This window comes from Dipodomys merriami, unplaced genomic scaffold (assembly GCF_024711535.1).
Source record: "Dipodomys merriami isolate MVZ:Mamm:240054 unplaced genomic scaffold, mDipMer1.0.p SCAF_461, whole genome shotgun sequence".
Lineage (NCBI taxonomy): Eukaryota > Metazoa > Chordata > Mammalia > Rodentia > Heteromyidae > Dipodomys > Dipodomys merriami.
This window is the reverse complement of record NW_027206026.1, coordinates 266832-282206: the sequence shown is the minus strand read 5'-3', so window position 1 is coordinate 282206 and position 15375 is coordinate 266832. Positions and strand designations below refer to the sequence as shown.

Here is a 15375-nt window from a genome sequence, read left to right as displayed (position 1 = left end):
GATTACTGTACTGATCTTTGGTTTGCTTCCTCTCTCTCCCTATCATGTTCACACCGAGTCCTTTGAAGGTTTTATTCATGTTCATTCACCATGTTTTCCAGTAATATTTATAGAGCTTTTGGGGAACCCTCCTCTGGAATACACATTATCTGTTCTGTCACCTGGTTATCATGAGTGGGAGTTGAGATACCAGGACCTGCATTTTTCTTGTGTTTTTCTGGCTTGTTCTGCCCATTTGATATGAAGTGACACCAGTTTTCTGCTAGAATACATTTTTCAAGGCATGCATCAACCAAAGTCCTGTAGTGGCACCGGCAAAAGTACACAGATATAATCTAGTTCAACAGATACAATCTATTCAACATCAAACAACTATGGATTAATGGGCTAACAACAGCAAGGATGAATTTGGCAAACCAGAAATTATTATATTTAGGGACAAATGTGAGGAAAAATAGGATTAGAAGAATGTGGAGAGGCAAAAGGAGAGTGAATTTAACCAAGTTCTAATCTCAAAGAGGGAAATGGATTGGACAGAATAGTAGGAGAGAGGATAAAACAGACAAGAAAAATGGGAAAAACGAATATTTAAATTTAAAAAATGAATCTTAAAAATTATCTACGTTTAAGGTGATATTGAGAGAAGAAAAGGATACGATGAGAGGAGGGGAGGGATAGAAAGGATACATGAAAAACTAAAAAATAAAGATTCTCAAAAATTATATAGGTATAAAGAGATAATACTGCTATTACAGAATTTAAGGTTAAGAAGTTTTGAATTGAGTAATACAATTCTTGATTAAGTGTGTATACAATGGGGGTAAGGTTGGGGGTAAGGTATTGAAAAATTAAAAATTGAAGATTACCATTACTAACTTGCTAACTGCTGATTGTGCTTCTGTAAACTTGCTTACGCTAGCACTGACCCTTCCTTCCCAGAAATGAGTTAAGAAGTTTCAGAGACCAGATGCCGGCCCCAGAACAAGGTCAGTGGTCATAGATAAAGAACAGACAGTACGTGTTCCTCAGTTCCCATTTAGAAATACCCCAGACAGGACCTTGAGATAACGACCACCTGGCAAGACCCCACGCTAAGCCAAATGTCAACCAATCATAGACCTGTAACCATGTAAACCCCCCTTAAACCAACCATGAGCCAATTGTTTTACAAAGAGTGTTACAAAATTTCCCGCTTGGCAAAGTGATTGTTGGCGTATATGGTGACCTTTAAATGGACCAATCATGGGATACTTTGTGTTAAGCATTAATCTTGTGGGTTTTTGCCTTTAAAAAGGCTTGTAACCGCTGCTCGGGGCTCTCTGACTGACCAGGGCAGAGAGTCCATTTGCGCTAACGTCAAATAAACTCCTCTTGCTTATTGCATCTCCCAGCCTGGATTCTGAGTTTCTGGGGTGCCCTCCCATTGATGAAAGTATCCTAGGGGATTAGGGTCTTTTATTTGATGCATTGGCCAGGAACCAGGCGCCCCCAAACCCCAGATTCCAGGACCGGCAAGAGGTAAGATAGAGCTCTTGTCTTGTGTGTTTGTCACTTTCGTTTTGCGTTCTGGGATCCAAATCTGTATTTGGACTAGGGGGAAAAGCAGACCTGCCCAGTACCCTAGTCCCGCCCTGGAGCCCTGCTCCAGGGTCCTCTGAATCTGTATTTGGGCCAGAGGGAAAAGCAGACGTGCCAAGTGCCCTGGTCCTGCCCTGGAGTGCTGCTCCAGGGTCGTCTCGAGGAAGGAAGAGATCCAAGTGTCTCTCTGTTCTGGGGAGTTAAGGCACGGCTGGCCACTCCCATCTGTAATTTCCTTCCTCATCTGTATTCACTTGGTTGCCGAGCGGCATCTGGTTCTATCTGTCTCTGTTTAGTGTTAATCGTTTTTAATGTGTGTTTTGTATTCTCTATAGAGATGGGACAACAAGTGAGTCCACTCCTAGGACACCCCGAGACCCTGTCCTAGTTCATTTGAAAACAAAAACTGCTGGTTCTGCTTTTGTAACTTGCTTGTTTGTCAATTATGAAGCTGCCACTGACCACCTGCAAGTGGCCCCAGTTAGATCTCAGCCTTGGGCCTTGGCTCAGGGGGGTCTGAGCATGGGGGAGAACCTGTCAGTCTGAGGGGACGGCTGCTAGGGGTTTTACTATTCCTTTGCCCCAAGATGACTGGGAATTCTCCTCTGCCTTGGAAGGCCCCTCAGTCAACGTCTGCAGGAATCTAAAAGAAAAATCCTCCGGAGGTGAGTAGGGGGTGTTGAGTCCCCTGGTAAGCGAATGGTGGTGAGATGTAGCCCCATTCACTGAGTCTTGATTTTGTCTTTGTGGCCACTTGTTTGTCTTGTTTACTTTAGTGTGTGTGTTTGTTTTATGTTTTCTGGGGTAGGGAAGTTCTGGGTGAGTGTGGCAGGCTCACTCAGCAGACTCTGGATTCAGCTTGCTGAGTGGTAGCAGCACAGGGTTCTGGTAGGAATGAACTTGGGCCCATTAGTCCCCAACTCAGCCTTCAGTTTTTGTCTATTTCTGTTTTAGAATTGGTACCAGTTTTAAATGTGGATCCTTGTTTTTTGTGTTTATCTGTATTTTTGTTATTTATTTATTTAAACATCTCTGGGAGAATAAAAGTTCCAGCTGGGCTAGTTTGGTTCCCTTCAAGCCTCAGGCTGCATTTTCTTCTTGTGGAGGCTGCCGGCAAGGAGGGTGTAGAAGGCTGTGTGCCTGGTTTGGACTTTTTCAGCTAGTCCTAACAATGTAACAATTTGTGAAGTGCTCTTGTCTAAAATTGGATTAAAAAAATCTGACTAGTTTAGTTTTAGGTGACCCCCTCCCCCAGCTCTCCTCCAACAGAAGGGATTCAAGAGACTAATTAGTGAATTGCCTTGCTCTGGGAAAATAAAGCCCAACAAAGGTACCTAGTTTAAAAGAAATATTGTCTTAAATTTTTGTTTAAAAACTTTAAAAGGTGTACGTATGACTGATTTTGATTTTTTCGCGCTTTAAGATCTGTGTGAGTGTTTTTTGTGTGTCTGTGAACGTGTTCAAAGATAAGAATTGTCAGCATGCTGTAACAATTGGATGAGTTTAAATTTAAAAATTCAAAAGGTTAATCCTGAGAGTGTGTTTCTATTGATATCTGTCTAAAGGCCTGCAAAGGTAATTTAGGCATTGTTGGGATCATTAGAGATAACATTCCTAAGCCATCTAGAAAGATGCTTTTGCAAACCAGAGTGTAACTGTTTTTTGTGTGTCTGTGAATGTGTTCAAAGATAAGAATTGTCAGCATGCTGTAACAATTGGGTGAGTTTAAATTTAAAAGTTCAAAAGGTTATGAGGTTTGGACATTAACAAAAATGTTTAAAAATTTTTCACATTGTTTTAAATGGCTCTTTAAAGTTTCTTTAACTTGCAAATTAGAAAATCTGGTATTTTAAAAAACTAATGTTTTAAATGCATAAGACTGTTTATACTGTAATCAAGTTATCTGGCTTAACAAAAATGCATTGGCTTTTTGGGATCTAGTTCCCTTGGCTAAAATTTGGGGATAAATATTAAAAATTTAAATATAAAGGTTAGTTTAACACCATCAAAGATATTACTTTTTCTGTCTGTCTAAAAACTGTGTATTTCATTCGAAAACCAAGAGATAAGAAAAGGGGAAAAACTTAGAAGCCAACAGAAGACCTATCTTTAGGGGTGAGGGGTGAACAAGCAGAAGTTCAGTTCAGCTGGACATGCATGGTGGGACAAGCCCTGGGAATAGTCCACGCATGGTGAAAGAGGGCAAGCTGGCACAAACGCAGTTCATCTAAACCTAAAGAGTCAGATTGGGTGTGTGCCCATTCCATAGAAGTGGCTGAGTGGCCCATCTTTGTTCTCTCTTTTCCCTGCAGATAGACACTGAAAACATGATGGTTAAAATGAGTGATGTGATGATCTGACTAGTATTGCTAAAACTTCCCTTGTGTGTGTTAACATTAAAATTAGGAAGGCCTTAAAAAGAGGGTTAAAAAGTTATTTGTATAATGTGGCTTACTTTCAATTATGTTCTGCAATTAGGATGTTTTTAAAAGTTATAAAGGTGTTAAGTCTAGCTTTTTGGTTCAGTTATGATGATTGTTATTTTCGCATTAAGGAAAAATTGTCATTTGAGTTTAAAAATCTTAATGTGTATCTGTTATAAAACAAGCAGCCAAGAGGTAATGAGTGACACTTGGACTCAAGATTTCAAGGGATCTTTTCAAAATGCAAATAAAAACTGAGGTATACAATATTAAAAAGAAGATTAAAGGAGACTTAAAAAATAGGAAATGGATTTTTGGATATAAAGTTTAAATGTAAAATTGTTCTTAACATTGGCCTCAATGTACACAAAGAAAAAAGATTAGTATTATCAAAATGATTGCTATTCTAGTTTGCTCTTATAGGGTTTTTTTTTTTTTTAATTTTCCAGCAAAGCCCAGAGCAAAGCACAGAGGATTCTTACAAGTTTGTTTGATGTAACTTTGACTCTTAATACGTTTCAGGTAAGAGCATGCTTAAAAGCTACTTCTATGTTGACAGCCTTGTTGCTTTTAATTGGAGTAAGGTGGCCTTTTATAAGACTCATTGATCTGCAAACTAGTTCAAAGCCAGCCCAGGCACAAAAAGGTCCCTGTGAGACTGTCACCTCTACTCAGCCAGCAGAGTGCTGAAAGAGCAAGCAGAGTTGCTTTGGGACTCATAGTGGCAGAGTACTAGCCTTGAACTGTACAGTTGAGGGACAGCACTCAGGCCCCGAGTTCAGGTGCAGCGACCAGCTAAAGGGAAATGCCAATGAGGCATTTATCCCAATGTGGAGAAGACACTCCTAGGACAAAAGCAATGGAGGAACATCTAGAGACAGTAAGCCACTGTTTGGATGGCAGAAATGTCAGATCCTAGAATCATTTCTGTGTGGCCCTTCAAAACTGGTCAGAGCCAGGAGGTCATGGGAGATAGTTTGTAAGCATGCCTAATGTTCATGACTACCTTGTAAGGGACAGGAACTTGCCAGTCCTCTGTGATAGTAAAAAATTAATGTTATAAAATGTGGGGGATAGTTTAAATCTCAACCCCTTTATGTGCCAAAAGCTCTAATTGGCAGCTCTAATTGAGCTGACACTAGTTACATGAAGTTCATCTGCTCAGGAAAAATTTTGTAAACCTGAGAGTGTATTTCTATTGATATCTGTCTAAAGGCCTGCAAAGATAACTTAGGCATTGTTGGGATCATTAGAGATCACATTCCTAAGCCATCTAGAAAGATGCTTTTGCAAACCAGAGTGCTAAACAAGCTACATTGCTGTAGCCGGAGAAAAGGTCTGTGCAGTTGTCAAAAGTTAAATATTGTTCTTAATGACATCTAACCCTGATAGCCTCTTTGTAAAATAGGCTAAGGTTATAGGTTCCTGGCTAAGTAAGATCAATGCCCCTGAAGTCAGCTTGAAGAAGTTACAGAAGATGGAACTTCGCCCTTCTACCCCCATTTTAAGATCAAGGGTCCATAGTCAGTTTTGAAAAAATGAGGCAAAATAGATAAAATAATTTTTTTTAAAAAAGGCATAAAGAATAGTGTTAATAGTTGTCGGTGTGCAAGGTGTGGAGACTGCATCTGTCAGAGATGGCTACAAGACTAAGCCTTCTGAGCCTTCTGTGTCTATTTACAAAAATATCTGGTTAATAAAAAAGTTGTGATTTTGGTAAATTGTCCTGGACTATTGTTTAAAGATCTTAAAAACTAGCAGGATCAAAGTCTGCCAAGCCTATGCAATGTATCCTTAACCAGTCTGTGTAGGAATTTACAGCCCAGCATGAGGTATGACAGTCCCTTGGAGCCACTGAGAGACCCTACTGCTGCTGCTGCTGCTGTTGCATACCCTAATGGGTAAAGTTCGACGATGTCCTGACAACCACCTGGAGAAACTCCTTCCTGATTCCATGACCTGAGTCTGCTTCCTGGTTGACTGCTGCTAAATCTAAGATCTTGTGGGACATTCTTTTGGGTGATATCCAGAAACCCTCTCTTCCCACAGTGGATATTGGGGACAAGGATATCACTGGCTTGCTTGCCTTAGGTACTTCAGTGCATAGTGACTGGAAATCCACTCTATGGTCACAGCCTAGTTTGGCTCTGGTATGGTAATAACCTGAGTGTGTTATCCATGGAAGTAATACTCTTAGCCTTAAAATCTAGCAAGCTTCTCCAGCCCAGTGGTACCTTGAGGTTGTTCTGAGATAACTTGGTTTCACAAGCCACAGGAAAAATTGGGAAGTTTTAAACTCTAGCCACAAAGAAGCTCAAGGAATTGTAACAAAGAGGAGGGTAGTAAAGAGAGTTTTGAGAAAGGAATTGGGGAAAAAATGTCCTCTTTGGAGAAGAAAGGATTTAAAAAGTAAGGATTGTCTTTAAGACAAACCTCAGAAAGTTCAAGTATGTAGCAAATGGTAAAGAAAGCCTTGGAAAAGGAATTGGATAAATTTAAAAATTGTCTTTAAGACAAACCTCAGAAAGTTTAAGTATATAGCAAATGGTAGGAGTATGTTGCAAATGGTATACTCAACAGATTGGTATCTTTTGTAAAAGAAAAAAAATCAGCACAGTCCGTTTATTAGTTCTGAGATCTCAATACCAAGCACTGAGAAAAACTGACACCCCACAAGATAATATAGAGACACCATGAATTTTAAGATTAAAATTAGTCGAGAGAAGAAGGGGGGAATGAAAGATAAAAAAATTGCCCATTACCATTACTAACTTGCTAACTGCTGATTGTGCTTCTGTAAACTTGCTTACGCTAGCACTGACCCTTCCCTTCCCAGAAATGAGTTAAGAAGTTTCAGAGACCAGATGCCGGCCCCAGGACAAGGTCAGTGGTCATAGATAAAGAACAGACAGTACGTGTTCCTCAGTTCCCATTTAGAAATTCCCCAGACAGGACCTTGAGATAACGACCACCTGGCAAGACCCCAAGCAAAGCCAAATGTCAACCAATCATAGGCCTGTAACCATGTAAACCCCCCTTAAACCAACCATGAGCCAAATGTTTTACAAAGAGTGTTACAAAATTTCCCGCTTGGCAAAGTGATTTTTGGCGTATATGGTGACCTTTAAATGGACCAATCATGGGATGCTTTGTGTTATGCTTTAATCATTTGTTTTTTTTGCCTTTAAAAAGGCTTGTAACCGCTGCTCAGGGCTCTCTGACTGACCATGGCAGAGAGTCCGTTTGCACAAACGTCAAATAAACTCCACTTGTTTATTGCATCTCCCAGCCTGGAGCCTGAGTTTCTGGGGTGCCCTCCCATTGATGAAAGTATCCTAGGGGACTATGGTCTTTCAGTCTAATATTTGATGACGGCATATATCTGAGGATGAGCAGAACAGCAATTAAGTCACACAAAAAAGAAGGAAACAGAAGAAAAATGAAAAGAATGAAAAAGAAAAAAAAAAAAGGAAAAAAGGACCAAAAGGTCAGTAGAGATTTAAACAAAGCACACACACACACATCACACACATATACACCTAAAATAAAAAATAGGAGGGGAGAAAAAAAGATTAATAGAAAACAATTTTTTTAAAAAACAAAAAAACAAAAAAGGTACAACAAAGAGCTCTTTTCTTTGGGGGTGGGCGGGGAGGGATTAGATGGGAAGATCCTGTATCTCCCTGTGTCTGTAACCAGTCTCTTGATGGAGTCTCTAATCTGCTTGTGTTTTTTGTTTTGCCTGTGGCTAGATTGTTTTCTTAAGTCAATTTGTTTGAGCAGGCAGAAAAATGCTCTGCTTTACCCAGGATTTTGTGATCCTCCTCCCAGGCTAGTTCAATGAGAGAGAGATCTGCTTTGAGTTTCACAAAAGAGGGAGATGGCTGTTTCCTCTAGTTTGAAGACGTTGTGATGAGGCTAGGTTCTGGGTAGAACTGAGGCCTTTCAGCAAATTGTAGCTTTCCCCTGAGGGGTAGCTTCTGAGACACTCACAGAGCACAGCCTGGAGCCATTCTCAGGGTTTATGTTTACTGAATTTTACTTGATTGTCTAGGCTGCTGTAGGGAGGGGCAGCCTCTGGCTCTGTTTACCCAGTGAAGAACGTCACTCCCCTCATGGCAGAGCTTTGTCTGCTTGGGCTGGGTGACTTTTCCCAGGGAGGAGCTGAGCCTGGCAGGTCAGGTCAGGTACCTGTGACCTCCTAAATGACTCGTTTGTTCTTTTTCCAAGGCCTGAGTTGGAGCTAGCTCCTCAGCTGGGCCTTTTCAATATCAAATATGGAGTCCTCCGAGGGTGAGTGCGGGTGAGTATGTCAGGATTCAACTCACCCTGGAGTCTTGGTGACTGGGTTGTCTCTGGTCTGTGATCTGCAGGAAGAAGATACCTGCTACTTGTCAGCCCTTTCTGGTTTTAAGAAGAATCCTGTCACCTGCTGTTTCTGGCACCATTGTCCCAGACTCTGTGTTGTTCGTTTGGTGGCTAGGCTGCTGTCATTGCTGCCGCCACTGCAGCTGCAGCTAATGGCAAGTGCTCAGATATGTCTCCTTGCCTGTATTTTCCCTCTCTGGCCAAACTCTCTGTACTGTGATGGCACACTTAGTAATTCTCTGGCCTAGGACTCTTCACTGGAACACTACAACTATTTTATATGTGAGAGCTTGTTTAGCCTCTAGCTCTTTCCTCCTGCAACCTCCCCTAAAGTAATCTGTTGTTGCCTTTTAAAAAACTGGTGCCAGTGGCTCATGCCGGTAATCATAACAACTCAGGTGGCTGAGATCTGATAATCGAGGATTAGTAACAGCCTTGGTAAGAAGGTCTGTGAGTCTATTATCTTATTAACTGGTTACCAAGAAACTAAAAGAGGCACTGTGGGCCAAACTAGTAGAGTGATAGCCTTGAGCACAAGAGAACAGAGATTTCAACCAGGCGCTCAGTTCAAGCTTCACATATTACAAAAAGTTAAAAACAATTTGCCATCATTTGTAATCTCAGCATCCTCAACTAGTGGTTTATTTAAAGCCAAATTGCATCTCAGTGTGCACGTATTTAGGTGGGGGAACTAAACTTTTATTACAGTTAAAAGAAAAACAAATGAGCACAAGTGTACAGGTGGCTCACGCCTGTAATCCTACCTTCTCAGGAGGCTGAGAAATGAGGATGGTGTTTCAAAGCCAGCCCTGGGCAGAAAAGTTACCATGAGACTGCTATTTTCAATTAACCATTAAAAAACAAGAAATGGCACTATGGTTTAAACTTATATGGTATAGTGCTAACTTTGAGCAAAGAAGCTCTGGGACAGCAACCATGCCCAGTATTCAAGCCCCATGTCTAAAGGAAAAAATACAGAGTTCAGGGCTGGGAAGGTGGCTAAGTGGTAGAGTGCTTTCCTTGCATGTATGAGCCTTTGGGTTCAATTTCTCAGTACCACATAAGCAGAAAGTCCAGAAGTGGCACTTTGGTCCGAGTGGTATAGTGATATCCTTGAGGTGAAGAGCTAAGGGACAGTGCCCAGGCCCAGAGTTCAGGACCCATGATTGACAAAAGACAAACAAAAAAAGAGTTCAAATAATTAAATGATGTGTACAATAGAATATACACGAAAGATGAAAGATTAAATTAATAAATTAATAATTGAAATTATCAACATTGTTTCAATTTTTAGGTGGTGAATGCAGCAGAAAAAGTGATAAGACATAATGATTCATTTCTAACAACTCTTCGATTTTTTAAACTCATTTACTACTTTTAAACAAAAGAAGTATGTAAGTATCAATTTACGGAAAAACAAATTTGTACATGTATTTTAGCCTGAATTCCACATTTTATAATTTGCCTTTTAGTAAACAATCAGTATCTTTTCATATAAAATACCTGTAATAACTTTAATTAATACTTCACATCTTTCCAGTATTTGGTTAAATCAAAATTCCTCCCTTCCTTCTTTTCTTCATTCCATTCCTTCATATCCTTTCCTCCTTTCAATACTAGCAATTAAACTCAGGGCTTCATGTATTTTAGGTAGGTGCTCTACAAAGTGAGCTATACACCTGCTCTTTTTGCTTTAGTCACTTTTGTTTTTGTTGGTCATGTGACTTGAACTCTGCGCCTGGACACTGTCCCTGCATTCTTCAAATCAAGACGAGTGTTCTACTGTTTGAGCCACAGTGCCACTTCTGGTTTTCTAGTGGTTTATTGAGATAGGAGTCTCACACAATTTCCTGCCTAGATTGGCTTTGAACTGGGATCTTCAGATCTCAGCCTCCTGAGTAGCTAAGATTACAGGCATGAGCCACCTGAGCTCAGCTCTGCTTGAGCCATTTTTATGACAGGGTTTTCTGTTTATGACCAGGCCCGCATGGATCACAATCCCTCAATGACAGGGAGGGTTGTGTGTAGCAAGTCAGATACAGTGGGGAAACAACTTTCTCTGTCCATCACAGGGAGAATTTTGGAGGATTGTATTAGAAATTTCTAGAAGTGGGTTGTGAGCAGCATCCTGCTTCCAGGAGTCTCTTCCCACTTCCCAACATTCTAGTCCTGCCAGAAAGGGTCTATGGTAGAAAGCTCAGGATGGAGAGGGCGGACTCTCCTTTTCCTTGTCAACAATTTGCCAACAGCATCGATTGTTCCTTCTTAACTATTTGGATGGACTTCTACCATGATGATTTTTGAGCACAAGAAACTTGACATCCTAAAAAAACTTACAAAGTATGACAAACTCAACATGCCCTCTTCAGAATTGCTGTCCTGCTTACATATCCTTCTGGACCAGCTGGAGCAAAGCATGACCCATGAGACCAAGAAAAAGAGTAAGTAGTACTTGTTTAGATGCCTTAGAGCTTGTGAGTAGGGATGGAACCTAGGTCTCAAGGGATGGGCCTGCTTGTCCAAGAGCCCTTTGTACTACCCAGCTTGGCAAAATGTCCTTTTATGGATGTTCTATGCCTAGTAATGTCTGTTCCCGTTTTAAAAGAACTTGGACATAACCACTCATTAGAAACACCCTACCTTCTCATCAGTGTTCAGTCCAAACTCAAGTTCTACAGCTTCTACTATTAAATCCTCATAGAAGTTTAGTCACACTTTAACTTCTAGAGTCTACTCTAAGACTCCTGTACCTATTTCCATTCTTATGTTTCTGTCAATGTAGAGAACTTCCTGCTGAACTACAGATAAAAAACCCATCTGTGATGTCGCCTATGGTGACTGATGGAGATTGGGAGCCAAAACTGGACTCCAGAAAGCATGTGAACATAGAGGCTTTTTCAATGTGTAGAAAGGCTCAAGTAGGTTTTGAGTCCTGTGGACATCCCACTGGTTCTGAACGCCACATGTGATGTAGGTGTACATGCACATACCACCAAGGAAGATGATCCAGCATGTCTTCCATTGATGTTCACAATTCACCTAGATCACATCCAAACCAGTAAAAAAGTATTGGTTTTGGAGTGCAGGGTAAATATATGCTAATGGAAAATGACCCCAGTCTAAGTTCAGGAAAACCAATGTTAGGTTCAAAGTCTAGATTCAGTTGAGGAAAGGGAATCTGTCCTCACAGATTATCCAGACCAATCTGTCCTGCTGCTGGAGATCCAATTTCCAATTGAGAAATAAGAATCTGTCCCTCCCTAGACTCAGGAAGAAAATACTGCCTTTAATGAGGAAGTAGATCCCTTTGAGGAGTCTGAGGCAGAATATGTGTCTGAAGGCAACTTAGAAGACAATCCAGATTTAGAGATTGCTTCCCCTCTTCTTTAGAAAATCTTTATATTTCTTTTTGGTCCTGATTGTTGTAAAATGATCATTCTACTTATTTTTTTTAATTTAATTTTATTTTATTTGAGAACATACTGTACAGAGAGGTTACAATTACATGGGCAGGATAATGCATACATTACTTACCAAGCATTGCAACCTACTCCTTTGTTTACCCTTCACCTCCCTTCCCAGCCTCCCCCCTACCCCCCACCCAATCATACCCTCCTCCCCCCCCACACCGACATTGTAAAGCTGGTTTTGACATGACATTTTGTACTTCTCATTGTTGCAACAGGTCCACCTGAATCCTTAAACGACTTGTTTGTCCCCATCTCCTCCACATGTTATACTGACATCAAATATAGTAAAAGCGGGGGTTGCATTGTGGGGGAGGGACAAACAAAGCAACAAAGAAATAATCTTATAAATGCGTTAGAAACACATGCATGAAAGAAACGAAAACATTAAAATACATATTTAAGGGTTCATTTTCCTAACATCACATTATCTGACCTTTTCCGCTTGACTCATACCTATACTAGATATTGCAAATAAGGGAAACCATGGGACCTATGCTTCTTTGGGCCTGGCTTACTTCACTTAATATAATTTTTTCCAAACCTTTCCATTTCCTAACAAATGGGGAAATATCATTCTTTCTGATGGAGGCATAGAATTCCATTGTGTATATATACCACATTTTCTTGATCCATTCATCTACTGAGGGGCATCTGGGTTGGTTCCATATCTTAGTTATGGTAAATAATGCTGCAATAAACATAGTTGTGCTGGTAGCTTTAGTGTGGTCTTGTTTGTAAATATTTGGGTAAATGCCCAAAAGTGGGATTGCTGGATCATAGGGGAGATCTATGTGAATTCTTTTGAGGAACCTCCATACTGCTTTCCAAAGTGGCTGGACAAGTTTACATTCCCACCAACAATGAAGTAAGGTTCCTTTCTGTCCATATCCCCTCCAGCATCTGTTGTTGTTAGAGTTCTTGATTTTTGCTGTTCTAACTGGAGTGAGGTGATATCTCAATGTTGTTTTGATTTGCATTTCTTTTATGGCTAGGGATGTTGAACATTTCTTCATGTGTCTATTGGCCATCCTTCTTTCTTCTTCAGAGAAGCTTCTCTTTAAGTCTTTCGCCCACTTATTTATTGGGCAGTTGTTTCTTTGAGGATTTGTTGTTGGGTGGTTTAATTTTTTGAGTTCCAAGTATATTTTAGATATGAGACCCTTGTCCGTTGTATGGCTAGTAAAGATCTTCTCCCAATCGGTGGGCTTTCTATTGATCTTGCTAGCTATGTCATTCAGAAAATTATAAGGGAATATTTCTCAAACTTTATGCTAATAAGTTTGAGAACTTGACAGAAATGGACCTTTTCCTAGCAAATATTGACATGCCAAAACTAAACCAAGATGAGTTAAACCAGCTTAACAGGCCCATATCAAGCATTGAAATAGAAACAGCAATAAGAGACCTCCCAGCTAAGAAAAGTCCAGGACCAGATGGTTTTACAGCGGAATTTTACAAGGCCTTCAAAGCAGAGCTCACACCAATACTCCTCCAACTCTTCAATGAAATTGAAAGAGAAAGCTCACTACCGAACACATTCTATGAAGCAGTCATAACCCTCATCCCAAAACCAGGCAGGGACTCCTCAAAGAAAGAGAACTATAGACCCATTTCTTTGATGAACATTGATGCAAAACTTCTCAACAAAATTTTGGCCAATCGACTTCAACAATTCATCCAAAAAATCATACCACATGATCAAACAGGATTCATTTCAGGGATGCAAAGCTGGTTCAATATACGCAAATCAATTAATATTATTCATCACATCAACAGGAGCAAGAATAAGAACCACATGGTTATCTCAATAGATGCAGAAAAAGCATTCGACAAGATCCAACACCCCTTCATGATGAAGGTTTTGGAAAAATTAGGAATCCATGGAACATTCCTCAATACAATAAAGGCTGTATATGACAAACCTACAGCCAGCATTATACTCAATGGTGAAAAACTAAAGCCATTTCCTCTTAACTCAGGGACAAGACAAGGATGCCCATTCTCTCCACGTCTCTATTATTTTTCTAACGTTATTAAAATGTCAATGTCTATGTTATGTTATACAATTCATGAGTCTTAAATGTGTTTTTTTTTTCACCTACAATGTAAAGCACCATGCACATGTGTTCTGTGTGTGGGCAAACACAAAGTGACAGCGGGCTGAACAAGAGAGCCTACTAGATATAAAGGGAACGGTTAAGTGCACAGGGAGTTGCAAGGAAGCCCGGCCATGCCTGCATGGGGTGATAAGGTGGTTACAAAAGCTTTAGGACATACCAGATCAGATGACCTAGAAAGCTGTTCTGTCAATTGGTACAAATGCTACAATACTTATAGTGGTATGTGGGACTTTCTTCCAACAATGAGTTCAAGCCTGTATACATATTCATTGTGCTTTGGGAAATATTGAAGAAAAATTTGGCTCCGTTAATATAAAAAATCTACTTAGGGCTGAATATATTTGACAAAATACATAGGAAATATCGACACTGGAAAGTATAAGCCATCATCAATAGAAGAAAGAAGGCTTACATAGATGGACAAACACAACATCAGGAAGTAATTAAATCAGATATATGGAAATACATGCTATATTCATTACATTTTATATAGTATATTATATGATGTATAAGATCGAATATGATTTTTCATACTACAAGGGCTTTTAACATTTTCAATAGTAAGCATTTTTTCACATATTATTACTGTAAAACATTATTGGGGAAAGTGGTAATAATACTTTGATTATAATTATTTGAATATATATTTTTGTGTTTCTAGATATAACACTGATTATAAATAGATCAATAAATATTAACATATATTTGTATATCTGTCTATGAGTTGAATATAATGAAAAAGGCTACACGATGTATAAAAAGGCAGTTATGAGTTAGTATATGAGACTTAGGCCTGTAATCCTAGTAATGTGGGAAGCTGGGTTCTGTGTTTTAATTTCTTTTACCCCCATGCCATTAGATTTTCAGAGGAGACCTGGTCCCTCGGGTGTAGCCAAGGGACACATATGCAGTAGGATAACTCTCTGTGACCCCAGAGGAAAGTCAGTAGAAATCAGGACAAGTCTCTTATGCTATAACAGTCTACTTAGTTCCTTTGCCAAGATGGCCATTTGTAGAACATCAGATGGAATGTTGGTATTCCCTCCCAAAATGTTTTTGACTATCCTGAATTAAACCTTATTTCCCTTTCCAAGCTGCAAACACATAGAAATATGCCCAGAGCTCAAGAGAGATGGACAAAGACTTACAAATACATAAAATTATATACTTTTTTTTTGGGGGGGGGGTCCGGTTGTCAGCTTGAACTCTGGGCCTGGACGCTATCCCTCAGCTCTTCAGCTCAAGGCTAGCACTCTACCACTTGAGCCACAGTGGCACTTCAGGCTTATTTTCTTTTTACTTATGAGATGCTGAGGATTCGAACCCAAGGCCTCATGCATGCAAGGCAAGCACTCTACCACTGAGCCACCTTCCCAGCCCCCAAATTATATACTTTGTTTCAGTAATTCAATGACA

General features: G+C 40.0%; 1 long non-coding RNA gene across 1 annotated transcript; it reads left to right on the top strand.

Annotated features, from left to right (window-relative positions):
- Window positions 1–2161: 2161 nt before the first annotated feature.
- Window positions 2162–7138, top strand: LOC138808644 (uncharacterized). Its single transcript, XR_011366557.1, has 3 exons — window positions 2162–2243; window positions 4451–4523; window positions 5804–7138. It is a non-coding gene; the product is annotated as an uncharacterized lncRNA (long non-coding RNA).
- The last annotated feature ends 8237 nt before the right edge of the window (window positions 7139–15375 follow it).